At 30.7% G+C, this 16,169-nt stretch overlaps 1 long non-coding RNA gene across 2 annotated transcripts; it reads right to left on the bottom strand.

Annotated features, from left to right (window-relative positions):
- On the bottom strand, positions 1–12,989 carry LOC107447677 (uncharacterized). Of its 2 annotated transcripts, none has more exons than XR_001584557.4 (3): positions 12,628–12,989; positions 1,859–2,043; positions 1–258 (listed from the first exon to the last, which is right to left on the bottom strand). It is a non-coding gene; the product is annotated as an uncharacterized LOC107447677 (long non-coding RNA). The 2 variants fall into 2 exon arrangements; XR_015430003.1 differs by lacking the exon at positions 12,628–12,989 and adding an exon at positions 3,780–3,917.
- Positions 12,990–16,169: the final 3,180 nt, after the last annotated feature.

The following is a 16,169-nucleotide window of genomic DNA, read 5'->3' as shown; positions in this document are numbered from 1 at the left end:
TTACAATTTATTAAAATAATTTATTCAATAAAAATTCTAAAATCTAACATGACTATATTCTAAAAGATCTGTTGCGTTTATAAAAAATATTAACAAAAGTGCATATCGACAAAGTTCTTTTTGTCCTTAAAAACGGGTCCCCACGGACCATTGCTTTTCTTCTCTTTTGAATTTTTGTCGTCATTGGAACTTTTCCAGCTAAACGACTGTTTTTGTGCGTTGTTGTACTTTGTTACCCAGGCTCCATACGACTCAGACCTGTAAAAAAATTTTAAGAGTTAGTCTGATAACGTGAAGTATATCATGTCTTTACAAAATGTAAGATAATCTAACTTTTCTGCTGTATACGTAAAATAATGCGGAAGGAATAATAATGTGGGTAAAACAGTTTGTATCGCACTAAAGTTATTTTAAATTATATAAATTGTAATATAAAGTTAAATAAATGTTATGTTAAAAAAAAGTTTAGGACTAATAGTATTCATTGGAATAAAATAAATAGCTCAAGAGGTTGAAAAAAAAAAATTTTTTTTTTCAAAGCTAAGCAAAATGGTTACTCTTCTAGAACTAACGAAAATAGAGCACCATGTTGTCTACTAATTGGATACCTGCGAGCGACGTCATCGTGAGTAAAACTTGCCGGTCCTCGATTCAGAAGCCAATCAGGTTCGACACACACTCGTGACGTCACTTACAGGTATCCAATTAAATCTGATTTAAATCACGTGATTGGGCCTAATCACGTATTCTTCTTCTCGAGTTGCAAGAACCCAATTGAAATGATGAAATTATCGTTTTCTTTTATTATTTTTGAACTAAATTAATAAAAATTCTTTTAAATCATTTGGCTACTTTACTTCTATAAAATGATTAGCTGATTTTTTTTTAAAAAAAGGATCTAACGTTAATGTAAGTATGCACATTTTTTTAAGCACTTAAATATCGATTTAATTTAAATAGTTTAACTTCTGCTATATTGTTCCTAAATTTATTTCTGTGTTGAATATAATGCAAATTTATATGCCTGCCATGTATCACTGCCTGTTTCCTATTTATAATTACAAAACTGGGACTATAATTCTTATATTTTTTTAAAATAAAAAACAAACTATTATATGCTCGTAGTTCAAAGTCGTTCAGTATACACAAAAATTATTTTATTTCAATGTTATTACGGTAAAAAAATGTAAATAAAATAAATAATAATAGAAAACAGGGGGGGGGGGGGTTTAAAATTTTTTGTTGTGTTTGCTACATTCACACTTTGTTATTATCAGTTTTAAAAAAGGATCACGACATTGTTATCTGGCATTTTTTGCAACATTACATTTAACTTCTTCAAGTTGTTTTTATTTCCCTTTTGCATCAGGGTGCCTCGTAATGACCGGCCTTAAAATATAATATTAGAATCCCTGTCAAAAAATTATACACATTAGGGGTTGCAAATTAATATAATGGAAAAATTTCATAACTTTATAGAAATCTAACAAATCAATACTGAGAGAAGCGGGACTAAAAACATCAAAGCTTGTTTGACTGTTGAAGGAAGAAAAAAAAGAGGAGTTGAAAGGCGATTAAGAGGAATACCTCCAACTTTCATTGAACAATCTAACTGCTTTAGATATTTTTTTCATCTCACCTTACTCACTAGTGATTCAACTGTTTTCCATAATGTTTTTGTTCCCTTATTACCTTTGAGGCTTTTGATTATTTATGTTTTATTACTCGAAATAATTTTCAATAAACGTTATTGATCTAGGAATCTAATATTTAAAACAGTTTTGTTACAAATGGAGAAAAAAAATTCCGTAAGAAGAAAAAAGTTAACGCTTATAGAAAATGCAATTTACGAAATTACCTGTCATTGGTCGTCTTCTTTTGAGGAAACTCATAACCGAGACCCATTTTGGGGACTTTGATGTTTTCGACTCTTGTAGTCTGTCTCTGGCGTGTCCTTATTGGCTGTTTTATTTGCTTTTTCAAAGGCTGTACCTGATGTGTTAATTTTGATGGAGGGAAATATTCTTGCTATATACTTGAATCCTAATTTTAAAAGAAATAAAAATGTTAGAATTAATAAGGATTGATTTTATTAAAAGACAATGTATTATTTTTAAAGAGATCTGCAGATGAAAGACTTTGGCCAATATGATAAGTTGTATATGATATGATGTGACATTGCTTATTACATATGATATGCTATGATAAGTTTGGGCAATATCATAAGCTACAACTGTTGATAGACATTTTCAAACTATTCAGGGTAACGTTTCTGGTAAAAAAACATCGTGATTTCCCTGCAAGCAATAAGATGTTTCTGTGTATTGTTCTGTTATCTGAATTACAAGCACGTCTGTAAACAAACATCCTATCCTATACTCATGGTTTTTAATCTTTGGTGCAGAAGATTTAAAACTTTTCGAATAGTTCTTAAAATATGTTAATTAACCCCTTAACGATCGGTTAATTTTCAAGAAAACAGTCATAAAAGTGCCTATTTTTTTTTTTACCTTTGTATTTGTATTACGTGCTGACTAGGGCTTACATAATAGTTTAAAATAAACTATCTACGATTACCTTAAAAATATCTTGGTACTGCCATCTGGTGTGTAAAATGGGAAATAAAATGTTTTCCGGACAAAAGAAATGAATCAGTTTTATTCTTATTGGCGCGTTACTACTGAACACTCCAGAACGTCAATATTACGGGAGCGAGAAATAGAGGGCGAGAACTCACCCCGTCATTTTCACGGGAGAGAGAAGGAAGGGGTTAATAGTGTTTTAATCAAATAAATCGAAATAAGTAGAACTACGATTAGTACATTCAATTCGTCGTTTAAAAGACAGTCGCTTTAAAATTGTATTATGCTAAAATATTCTTTTTGATAAAAAAGTTTATTTTCATATGTTTTTTTAATGAAAATGCTGAATTCAAACCTTTATAACCATTAAAAAACCAGTGACAAAGAGATACGAAAATTAAGCGAATCTTCGATGTTTATAAATATATGAATTTCGTCATTCCACTTAGTATAAAAACTAACAGCATCAAAAACCTCCACTGAGATTATTGTTGTGAGTCTCAATTTCATTGAAAAAATAAGCTAAAATAGCTTCGACAATTTCAAACCATAATACTTATATCCGACTTAGCTTTAATCCAAATATCTCTTTTAGGTTTACGCAGACGAAATCATGTCAAAAAGTTAAAGTGAAAATTAAATAAAAAATTAAAATGGTTCAAAATTCATGCTTGCTACAACTTTCTATTGGCAGTGTATATTTTATATTATTCCGTAATAAAGTCTTTGCTTATACATAAGGTAAAAGCATTTTCAATTTTTACCACTGCTTTAATGAATTATTATACTTGTACCTTTTTCAGATTTAATATAATTAAATTAATGTAATTTATGAAATAAATTCAAAAATTTAAACACTTCCTTACAAAAAAGGAATTAATTTAATTTTAATTTCTAAGGATTTTTACGTTTTAAGAATTATTAAACTAAGATAAGATATAAATAAATAAATTATTTTATTATTATTTTTAAATATCTTTACGTTTTACGAATTATTAAATTCAATTTAGCTATAAATATTTAAAATAAGTCTCATATGAGTTCATTTTTTTGTTTGAATTTTTAAAATTACCGTGTGTCATAAAAATAATGAACGAATATCATAATAAAAATCTGTAAAAAATTCACTATTTTTTAAAAAACTTTGATTTTCTTTTGAAAATTTCTTAATTGTAAATAAACAGAAGAACTACTCACTTAAAAATAAGCTTCTTATTAAGTAATATCAACTAATCCTCACAATTCCTTTTGTAAAGTGCCTGATTATTATACAACACTCTTTTTATGTATTACAAAATCGACCTTCATTAATTCGTAATGCTACAAGAACGGACGTAATAGCCGAAGCTAAGTTACGCCTTTAGTTATTTATTCAGCTCCTAAACTTGTTTTAGTTTATTCCAGAGGTCGAAAGGCAGGGGATTCTGAGTCTAGTTTTCAATTTATATTAGAAAAAAAATTGTAACAACCAAAACATTATTAATTAATATTCTTTAAGCGTAAAAAGAAGTGAAGTTTCTGAAAAGAAAACGTGAAGTGTTTATTTTGTTGACGTTGTTATATTATATAGAGAATTACTGACGTCAATACCAGTTTGAGAAAATTTACTCCAAGCATTCTTCTGACTCTCATATCGCAAAAACTGATGGAGGTAAAAACGGAAACATTTTGTACGTTTTTAACGAAACGTTTAAGGAATATTCTGGTACGAAAACTCTGTTTATGTGGATATTTGTTAATGTCAATAAATTTTTTCGGTGTGTAATTTAGTTTAGAGAAAACTGTTAACAATAGATTTATGATGATTTGGAGCCATGTACTTTTAAGTCTGAAAATGTGCACTGTGTCTAATTTTGTTTAAATTTTGAATTAATTGGAAATCATATCCTTTTACCGAATATGCATTATTGGTTTTAACTTGTATTTGTAACTAATTAATAAATTAAAAATTTAATACAAAGTACAAAAGAACATAAAATTATTCTATTTTTTGTACGAATTAGTTTTAATGAGTATAACTTAAACAGTGGAATATGCTAGCAAAATTTTTTATTGAAAATTGAACGCAGACTCAAGTAAAATCCGGACATTATTGACCAGTAAGTAAATTTCATATTTCTATGACATAATGATAGACATATTTTCTTCAGTTTTGTTAATTATGATGAAAGTAAACATTTACAAATATAGTAGATTTTATTTTGTCATCTGCATTGAACGCTTTATCCATATCAGATTTGTGGCTATCTGTGTTTAACACCGTAGCCTTGTAATTTTTAACACAGAAGACGAGAACTTCTGAATCAAGCATTGGAACTAGCTCGCACTCACGTGACACAGTTTGTGTTGAATTAAAAGTCGCAAATGTAACGTGTAATAATGCAAAACTTCCACAGTTAGATTAAACAGAGATGCTTTTCATCTCCACTATGGTCGATACGAGCAAGAACAAGAATTCGAACCTCATATGGCAGTGCCAGGTGCTCTTGCCCCTGAACCATCCCGGTTCAAATTATTTGGAATTTGTCAAAAGCATTGAACAGAGATTTAAATTGGAATTACAGCTATCAATGTTTAACTCGATATTTATGCCATTTTTAGCACAACAAAGAAGGCAAAGGAATTCCTGGGTCAAGCTTTTTATTTTATTTCGCAACTTTCGTTGAAAAGCCATATGATTTTTGTGTTTGCTGTTTTTGACGTTAAACTCTTGTAATTTTGAAAGCGGAACTCTTGGATCAAAAATTGGGATAAACGGAATGAGGACTTCTTGGCGGAACTAATTCGCATTTGCGTTACATGATAAAGAAAACCACGGTTACTTCCCAAGGTTTAAACCAAGCATTAAAGCAATTTGGATTGATTCATGAAGGTGAAACCATCTCGCATTTGCGTTAGTTGGAGAGGAAAACAGGAAAACCTCCCGTGGTTAGTCCGACGGCAATTGGACTATAACTAGTAATCAATAATAAATTATTAAATTTACGTACATAAATAAAAACTATTGCAATCCATGACCGCAATCATGCGTCTTAGATTCAACAATGATTAGTCTTTAAAGATCAAAATAATTGCTAATTAGTGGTTCAACGAAGTGTTGACCTCTGATATGCGAAAACTATTTGCAAACCAGATCTACACAGCAAATAAGTATGCAATATTCTCCAATTATTTCGCAAGTCAAAATTTTTGATGGTTTTCCATTAATGGACCAACATAACCTTGAAGGTAACCATCAATAATTCCATCATTTTTCGATAGTAACCAACATAAGTTACCATCACCCCGATGTAAGAGTTCGGACTGATTTACGATGAGCCAACATAAAAATAAAAAAAAATGTTTTTGATGGAATATTCCTGCTGAACCAACAGAAATTTCCATTAAACCATCGTGAAAACGTATTGTTGTATCATTATGGACCATCACGAATTTCCATTGTATACTAGAAATCAAATGTTGGAACGATCATGAACAACCATCATCCCAAAGTAGGAATAATTCGGACTGATTTATAATCGGCCAACATTAAAATTTTTTTTTTAATGGTATATTCCTGAGAACCATCAAGAATTCCCACTATAACATCATGTAAATGTATAGTTGGAACCATCATGGACCACCGCAGATCATCATGAATTGTTGGTTCATGAGAATTTTTCTATTGATGGTTAACCATCATAGTATTAAAAATGCATGGAATGATGGAAGTTTGTTGATATATCAAACACCATAAACACAGAATGACATATGTTGGATGATGGTGACCATCCAATGATGTCAGACCATCATGAATCGCACTGAAACCATCAAAATGTTTTGATGGGACCATTAAGAATTTTGACTTGAGTTCCTCAGTCCTCTGAGCCAGAATATTATCATAAGAATTCTAATTGTCTCTTAAACGATCACGAAGGGGAGAAAAAAAATCAGGTAGCATGGTGATTAAAATATTACACAGCGTGAAAGACGTTAGTTCAGTTTTACTTTTTTATTTTTTCTTACGCTTGTAACTGTAAAGATATTCTTGTTTAGATACGAAAAAAAAAAACTGCATTCCCTTCGCATGATTCATCTGACAGGTTATCTAATATCTTCATATTGAAGGTCACATTCGTCAGGAACAGAATGGTAATTTTATCACAGTAAAAATAATTTCAAAGTAAAAGAAAAAAAATAATTGCAAATGACGCATCAAGTAAAGTATATCCAGCATAGCATACTAAAAAGCTAAATCGCAAGGTTTCGGCTTCTACTGAGGAAGATTAAAAACGTATTTTGTGTTGGATGAATTTCCAAGGGAGATAATTTTAACTCCTTTGCCGAAGCGAAGAACATTAATGGTTATATTTTTGGTTTACAACTAATTTTTAAATTAATCAGAGTTGTTAAGATTTAACCTGATGGTATTTTTTTAATAATTACATTTTATTATTAACAAATCAGTTCCAGATAGTAAGTTTAATAGTTAGTTTTAATAGTAAATTTAATATAATGAAATTCATAAAAGGATATATTAACATTTTCATCACTTCTATACACTAATGTGCTTTAAATTTACAATTAACCTTTTTATAAGCACATATAATCAGAAATTTCAAATAACGTACTAAGGTATTCTCACAAAAATTTGGGATACTAATTCACAATACAATTGAAACTGTTGTTATAACAAGATACAATATGTAATATTATTAGAATCGAAATTCAACGAAATTGGAAAATAATTTATTTATAAAAATATATTTTGAATACTATTTTCCCAGACCTGTGAGTCTTGTTACATACAGTTTCAAATAATACTTTTAAAATGTAGCTAAATTAACAGGTTAAATTTAATTAATCATGTTTATTAATGCAACAAGACTTTTACTAAGACTATAAAAAATAAATAAAATAATGAAAAAACCTAATAAAAGCCTGAAAAAAAATCCCAATTGACTTTGAAATTCCCAATAAAACCCTAAAATCTCTCATAACTCTGAAAAAAATCCAATGGGTTAAGTTTTCTTGTTGAAAAAACCTAATTAACTTCGAAAAACCCCATAAAACCCTGAAAAAGCCCACAAACTCGAAAAAAAAGTCAGTGGGTTTTTTTTCTCCTTAAAAATCCCGGATTCTTTACAACCCGCAAATTAAAATAATTAAATAAACATTAATTAGATATCGCAATTAGGCATAACTAAATTTCATAAAATTGTCACATTGTCCCTAACTTCCAGGAGATTGTAATCCAAATGACGCGTAACCCAGTCATATCAAACTTACTATTAAGCTAAATTATAAGATTTTGAAATCCTTAAACGAACATTAATTAAGTATCACAATTAGGCATAACTAAATTTCACAAAATTGTCACATTGTCACTAACTTCGAGGAGATTGTAAGCCAAATGACACGTAACCCAGTCATATCAAACTTACTATTAAGCTAAATTATAAGATTTTGAACGAACATTAATTAGGTATCGTAACTAGGCATAACTAAATTTCATAAATTTGTCACATTGTCACTAACGTCAAGGATATTGTAATCCAAATGACGCGTAACCCAGTCATATCAAACTTACTATTAAGCTAAATTATAAGATTTTGAAATCCTAAAACGAACATTAATTAGGTATCACAATTAGGCATAACTAAATTTCACAAAATTGTCACATTGTCACTAACTTCCTGGAGATTGTAATACAAATGACACGTAACCCAGTCATATCAAACTTATTATTAAGCTAAATTATAAGATTTTGAAATCCTAAAACGAACATCAATTAGGTATCACAATTAGGTATAACTGAATTTCAATAAAAGTGTCACATTTTTAACAAGTTTATTTAGTTTTAACGTTCCTTTTTAAAATCTTCATTCAATTCACTTGTTAAGGTAGGTAGCAATCATATTAGTGAAATCTGTTAAATTTGTGCTAAGATTATGTAATTCTGACATTCATATTAAACTCTTTATTTAACTCCTTTACTAAAGTGTAACGCCATAATATATTCATGCAAGCAAAACGTGGATTTGAAATTTAATATACGTACAGAATTGATTTTAATAGTGATAGTGTTCTCTTGCCATAAAATTAGTTTTTTTTCCATCTGATAAGTTCGATACAAAGGCTAAAAAAACATATTTAACATGTACTGGTTTGTTTTCACCATAAGAAATGTGTTAAACTCAGTGTTTGAATTCGGTAAGAATATCTTGATTGCCTTATTTCGAGTTAAGTAGCGACGACTGATTTGAGAAGACGGTTCTTTCTTATCTGTAAACTGATACAAATAACTTCATTGGCGAAAAACAATTACGAAAGATATTTTTGTCATTGACTTACTTTTGTGAAATCATTTTTCTGGAGATTATTATTCAAATTTAGATTGCAGGAAAATGAAGAAAAAAAATGTCGTAAATATAAGAACTCATCATTGTGGATAGTTTATCCACCAAAAGAAAATTGTGGTAAAATGGTGGTTAATTAGTGAGGAAAAAAAAAGAAATAAGTCCACTTAATAATTTCTTGTTTTAAATACAAATTAAATTTTGAAAGTATTGTGAACTTTGAATTTATGTTTTTCCATTTAAAATAGTTTGTGGTCTTTACTAATTTATTTTGAGTTTATACTTCGTGTTATGGAAAACCATATATAGTGCGGCTTGCAGGAGAACTCCTCCAGACACCCGTCTCGCGTCGTGGTGGGTACTATGGTTACGAGGAAAGATCACTTCGAATAGGAGTGTGGGGTGAATAGTTTTGTCTTAATTTTAGTGTAGGTCGTCATGAGTAAACCAATCGACCTTCTTTCCTTCATTTCACCACCATTAGAAATGCACTCTCGCTTGTTACCATAGCAGCAGACAGCCCCAGACTTTCAGTCAGGAGTTCTCTTCAAAGCCGCACTATACTAATTTAGTAAAAAATGCCGTTCTGCACAAGTAAATTGTCGACCAAGAGGGAATTTTGAGGTTAACGATATGATGCTGGCAATATGGTCAGCATGAGCCTCAGTGGCTCAGGAGAGTTCGCCTTCAAATGAGGTGAACCGGGCTCGAAATCCAGCGATGTCGATACAAATTCCGCATCCGGCTTGAACCGACCACAGTGCTGACGTGAAATATCCTCTGTGGTTGACGGATCATGGGTTAGAGTCCTCTTGCGGTCAGACTAACCGTGGGAGGATTTCCTCTCCGTGTAACCAAATGTGGGTTAGTTCTATTAAAAAATCCTCCACGAAGGCAAATTTCTCCCAGAACTTGATACAGGAGTCTCTTGGATTGGGTCTTGTTGTTTGGATTTGTTTTCTTTGATGTATTAAGTTCATTTCAGACAGTTAATTCTTATTAATAATTATTTTTATTAATTACTGTTAATAATTTTTATTTACCAAAGATTACTGGCATCTGCCTAAAAATGCATGCTCTAATATTTTTTTAAAAAAATATTAAAATCCTTCATTTCTAATTTTTTTATTTTATTTATTTAAATTAAATTATAAAGATCACAGTTCGAAAAAATAATTCTTTTGTCGAAGTGCCTTAAAAAGTAGTTCTTCTCATTATTAATTACTTATTTTTCCTAATTATTAACTTATTTCATTATTATTGTCAAATATTAGCTTATTTTTCCAAAAAAATTGAAAAAAGAATTAGATTTTATATAAAAAAAAATCAATTTTCACTTTAGTGATTTCAACAGAAGTAAGAACATATGAAATAAGTTTTTGGATAAAAAATATTCAAAGGCTGCATTAATAAGTCATATTTTCAAAGAAATTTTTTTTCTCTTAAATTAATTACTGGCTTATTATTTTTTTCACTTAAATTCTTCATTGTAATATTTTTTCTGAAATTCTCTCTTTTTTTCGATTAAAAATCAAATCAGATCAATACTTTTTCGTAAAGCTCGGATTTCTTTTAAGATTTTGTTGATGACACGTTGATGCTAACACTCAAACAAGTTATAATGCTAACATTTTAAAAACCTTATTAATTTCATTACAGTGAAATGGAAAATACTGTAGCGAATTATCATCCTAACACATTTGGTATAGAAACTGATTGTTTTAATCATTTTACATTTTGACCTCATTAATAATTCAATCCTCTTACATTTTAAACTCATTAAAAATTAACCACGAAAAAACCTTTTTTTAATATTTATTGCGATTTGTAATAAATAATGTACTAATTTATGCTAAAATATTGTATTTTAATACTTTAATATTTAAATTATTTTACAATTGAAAATATTAATATTTAAACCATTTTACCCTTTGTAAACAGTATTTTAACTTTTAACTCTCTTGAAAAGATTAATATTTAAACCATTTTACACTTGAAAACATTAAGATTTAAACACAATAATATTTTAACTGACTAATGTTTTATATTTTAACATAGTAATATTTTAACCATTTTGGCATATTAACCCTTTTGTGTAGTATTCTTTTAGAAGTACGATTCCTTTTTTCCAAAAAAGGGGTAATATATTTAACTATTTTACATATTAAATAGTAATATTTTAATCTCTTAACATTTTAGATTTTAGCATATTATATTAAAAAATAGAAACATGTCTTTAAAAAGAACGGTTTCTATTTTTTTTTTAAAAGAAAAAGTGAAAGCAGAAATTATTAATTATTAGAGCTTATTTTACAGAAAAAAAGATAGTTCTGTTCTATCTGTCATAATATGTTAATAATATAAAGATTTATAGTTGGAACTGGTGTCAAAACAAGGTATTTTTTTAAAGACTGATATGATGAATAACAGAACGAAATATTCACTTCATATAAACAATTACGCATTGCCACTCATTTCATATTTGGAACACTTTTCATCGGTGACATAAATAGGTAAATATTTTACATTTTAACTTAATCAACATTTCAAAAGATGCATATTTCAGGGAAGATTTCCGTATCGTGATCTTAGACATAATAATCGCCAAGACTTTGGCAACTTAAATGCAGTGACTTCGCGAAAAACTGAGAATGAAAAAAATCTCTGACTGCTATTATTATTATTTTTTTTTTAATTGCAAGTTTAAAATCCATTTGGCGCCCTATAGGTTGTAGTTGGCGCAACAGATCACGATGCGGAGATATCCCCACAATTTACATATCAATGTATTATCAGGTTTGCCAACTGCTACGCTTTTTGCTAAAATATTTTATTGAGTGGTAGATTGAACTAAAGCTCACAGAATATTTGTTTTTTTTTACCGACATTTTAAAAGTCTCGCCACGAGAGGGTTGGATTTGTTGTTATTGTTCATTTGCGTCGCACTAGAGCTGCACAATGGGCTATTGGCGACGGTCTGGGAAACATCCCTGAGGATAATCCGAAGACATGCCATCACAATTTTGATCCTCTGAAGAGGGGATGGCACCCCCGCTTCGGTATCCCGACGACCTACACGCGAAGTCGAGCACTTTACGGTAGAACAGTTAAATAAGGACCAATACCGCACACCCTCGGTATCTACACAGACTGATCCATACCTGCCAACTCTTCCGGATTTTCCGGAAGATTTCTTTTTCTTATTTAAAGTGGTAGCAATACGCGGGTTATTCCAATTAACTTTTTGAATTATAATGATAATTACAAATGAGTTTGACCACCACTACATATAAATAATTACAATAAATATATCAAAGCATAATAATCCTACCTCAAGCGAATTTCAACGGGATCAAAACATAAATTTATTTTTGAGTCAGATTGTTTTTCGTTTATAGTTTTACAACCACTCTGAAAATCCATTCTCGGAAAGAGTGAAAGTTGGCAGGTATGCTGATCCAAGTGGTCACCCACCAGCACACTGACCGCAACCAGTGATGCTTGACTTCGGTGACAAGAGGGTTGGAATAAAGTGGCATTTTATATAGGCTTTCGAATCCTTTACAAGTAGTGGTATGAAAGATTACTCCAAATCAAATTTATAAGAGAAAGAATTATGCATTAACTTAGCTACCACTGGAAGAAATTTTTTCAAAAAGCGTAGAAAGTTGACAAGGCCTGCATGATAAGCAATTAAAAGTACTCACTTTTTCAAGGAACGTGATGAAGTTGAGTCAATACTTTAAGTTCTAGAACGTTTCCACTATTTCCTTGTCTGCTACCTTTAACAGTGCTAAGATTGTTGAAAAAGAATCTAATTCTGAACGCCAGGTCCAGGCTAAGGCTCTCCGCTTTTCGCATAAGGCCACGCAACGGGCTTCAAAGTGAAAATATTTTGGGAATCCAAACCGGCAGCTAGAACGAAAACTCCAAACGATTTCAAATTCAGTTTCGAAGAGCTGTAGTTAATCGGTGCAAATTTCGTTCGAACTATTCCTTCTGGATGCAAAGTAACAGAATGATCTGTTTAGAATTTTTAAAGAACATATTAGATTATGTCGAGCAGTTTAAGCTCGAGATAAGCACCTCCTTTTATATCCTTTGAAATCGGCCTTCGATTGTGATAGGCTGTTTTCTTTTGACTAAAAGCGGCATAGATGATAAACTGATAAGAGGCTTTTCCCAAATTGCATCAAGATCGCCGGATGGTGGGGCAAAGATCGCGACAGACATATCTTTCGAATATTTTTGAAAGGGTCATCTTTAGATTTTGCCTTAATTTTACGTGACCTTTAGCATGCGTAATTAAATTGTGATAAGATGTCTAAGTATAGGACATAGTATAATTCTAGAACATTTGAACGTAATCGTGTTTAATTTTAGAATTTACCTTGCAGCGAGTAATTTCTGTTCTTAACGTGTTCTTAAAATTATGTAACTGATAGGCTTTAAAATTAGAAACTATCAAAGTTCAGAACAGCAGAAGATGAATTATTAAATATTATTTCAAGTAAAAATATCTTTCGAATAGGAACTATGTTAATTTATTTGACTCAGAATTTTCCTTAAACATATTTTTTATACTTTTTTCATTTTTTGTATTAATTTAGGTCAAAATAAAATAAAAATATTATATTTAGAATTTTAATAATTTATATTTATGAAATAGGGACATATGGGCGCAGATAGGACACATGTGTCCATTGCGAAGTACGGGCTGACGTCTCACTTAAAAACACTAATTTTTTTAAAATTTTCGCTTATTAGCTGTTATTTAGATATAAGAGAAACGGTTAGACCTCATTGAAATTTTTTTAATTCACAAAATGAGTTATTGATAAATTTTTGAATAAGAATGGAAATTTTTGTTTCTAACTACTTTTTTTTATATTTTATATTTTTGAAGAAATTTAATTCTAAAAATCTAATAGATTGTTTTAATAACTATTAGACTGTCTTTTATAATTAAAAAAAATATATTTTTGCTTGTAATTAGAGAGTCAGAAAAAAATATAAAAGAGACACCGGTGTCTAATCTTGCGGCAAATTTGCATAATATTAGGATTTAAGGTACTGATACTACAGTTTAACTTTTATAGTATCAGCTAAGGATATAAACGATACTTTATAAATGATAGTACTACTATATTCCTAAACAGTGTTAATCAGTTTACATCCATATAAGTAATAAATGAACAAGAAATGTAAAATAATTACCAAAGAGGGACATAGATCTAATCGAAGCTCATCATTGAAATTTCTTTAATTTACAAAATGAGTTATTGATAAAATTTTGAACATGAGTGAAAAAAAAAATTCTTTTCAAACCGCTTTTTTGGTTCTTATATTTTAGTACAAATATAATCCCGATAATCTAACAGATTTTTTTAGTAATTATTAGACTCTCTTTCATAATTAAAAAATATCAAAGTATATTTTTACTAGCGTCGGAAAAAAAATATATAAAAGGAGCACCTGTGTTCCTTTTGCCCTGAGGGTTTAAAGAGTTCCGTTTTTGTTTTATTTTACTAACTGTACAAGTATAAATGACAAAAAGAAAAAATACTTTTCATAATCCATATAATTCTGTGACATTGAGAATATTTCACAATAGATATAACTTAAGAGCTATAAAGAGCTATAATTGTTTAAATATCAAACCCTAAAAATGGTAATGATAAAAAAAAATTATATGTACTATAAGAAAAAAAAATACAGAAAAAGAATGTTTAAATATCGTTTTTTTTATATATCTAAAAATACAGCTAATTATTATAGTTTAAAAGTTATAATTTAAATAATTCTGTGTAATTTTAAATTTGTTAAAAATTTTATAAACAGCAAGAACAGGAAATGTGCCCTAATTGTAATCTTCTTGAAAATATCTAAAAAGTGAGACAGTAAAAATGTGCTATTTTATATTCAGTTCGTTCGGGAAATTTAAACAATTCTGTAATTTACGAACTCGAAATAGTTGGTAATATTGTAATATCTCCTTAAAGAGCGTGACAAATAATTGAAAAGCATATCGGAAGAGGCTACACAATGGGCTATTGGCGACGGTCTGGGAAACATCCCCGAGGATAATCCGAAGACATGCCATCGCAATTTTGATCCTCTGCAGAGGGGATGGCTCTCCTGCTTTAGTACACCGACGACCTGCGCGCGAAGTTATACTTTAGAAACACTTATACTTCCAGACTTTTAAATTTTGATTTTGTTGACTGCAAAATCTACGAAAAATACGCCCTAATTTGTTGAGTTGTAATTACAGTTAAAAAAAATTTCTATCACACGTTGTTGTTGACGTATGCCATTAAAGCAGAGGGGTTGCGATTGTTCTCGTTTTTCAGTGGCGCCATCTATGACCACGAATTCGACTTCTGCCACACTCATATGTCACACCCGTTTATAGGGTGGATCCATTCATACACCCATTCATTCATCCACAGATCGTAATTTTGACCTGAATCAGCGAACGATCAATCTCTAATTCAATACACCTAGAGGTGTGATTTGATATGGGAACATACTTTGGCATCCCTGAGGATGATCCGAAGACATGCCATCACAATTTTGATCCTCTGCGGAGGGGATGGCACCCCTGCTTCGGTAGCCCGACGACTTGCACGCGAACCTGCTGCATTTAGAAAAAAGGTTAAAGCTATGGAAAGGATTAAACTGCGTATTTTCTTATCATCCATTTAATTTGAAATGTATTCTACCTAAATTAAATGCTTAAAGTCAAATTGTTTATTGACTATTGATTGTTACACATGCGCACGCAGGCTTGTGTGCTCATTACAAAATACGGCTATTAAGCTCCGTTCAAACTGTGTAACTAATAGCAGAAGTTAGAGAAGGACATCCAGGGTTTAGGCGAGATTTGAACCTGCAGCCTCCACACTTAAGTGTTTGCAGAAACAGCGAGACCACTCGGCCATAGAGGCCCCAGCTTATTGTTTTATTGCAATTACATAGTCCTGCAGTGGACTGATCGTTAAGATACGGTTCCCAGCAGATCACCGAAGTCAAGCATCACTGGTAGCGTCCAGTGTGCGGGTGGGTGACCACTTGGATTAGTCTGAGTAGGGACCTAGGGTGTGCAGTATTAGTCTAGGTTGAACTGTTCTACCATAAAGTGCTCGACTTCGTGTGCAGGTCGTCGGGCTACCGAAGCGGGGGTGCCATCCCCTCTGTTGAGGTTCAAAATTCTGACGGCATGTCTTCTTATCATCCTCAGGGATGT

The sequence above is a fragment of the Parasteatoda tepidariorum genome, chromosome 10 (assembly GCF_982258835.1).
Source record: "Parasteatoda tepidariorum strain Cologne lab strain chromosome 10, Ptep-v5.0, whole genome shotgun sequence".
Classification (NCBI taxonomy): Eukaryota; Metazoa; Arthropoda; class Arachnida; order Araneae; family Theridiidae; genus Parasteatoda; species Parasteatoda tepidariorum.
Note: the sequence above shows the minus strand (reverse complement) of the source record. Positions and strands in the feature narration are given on the sequence as shown.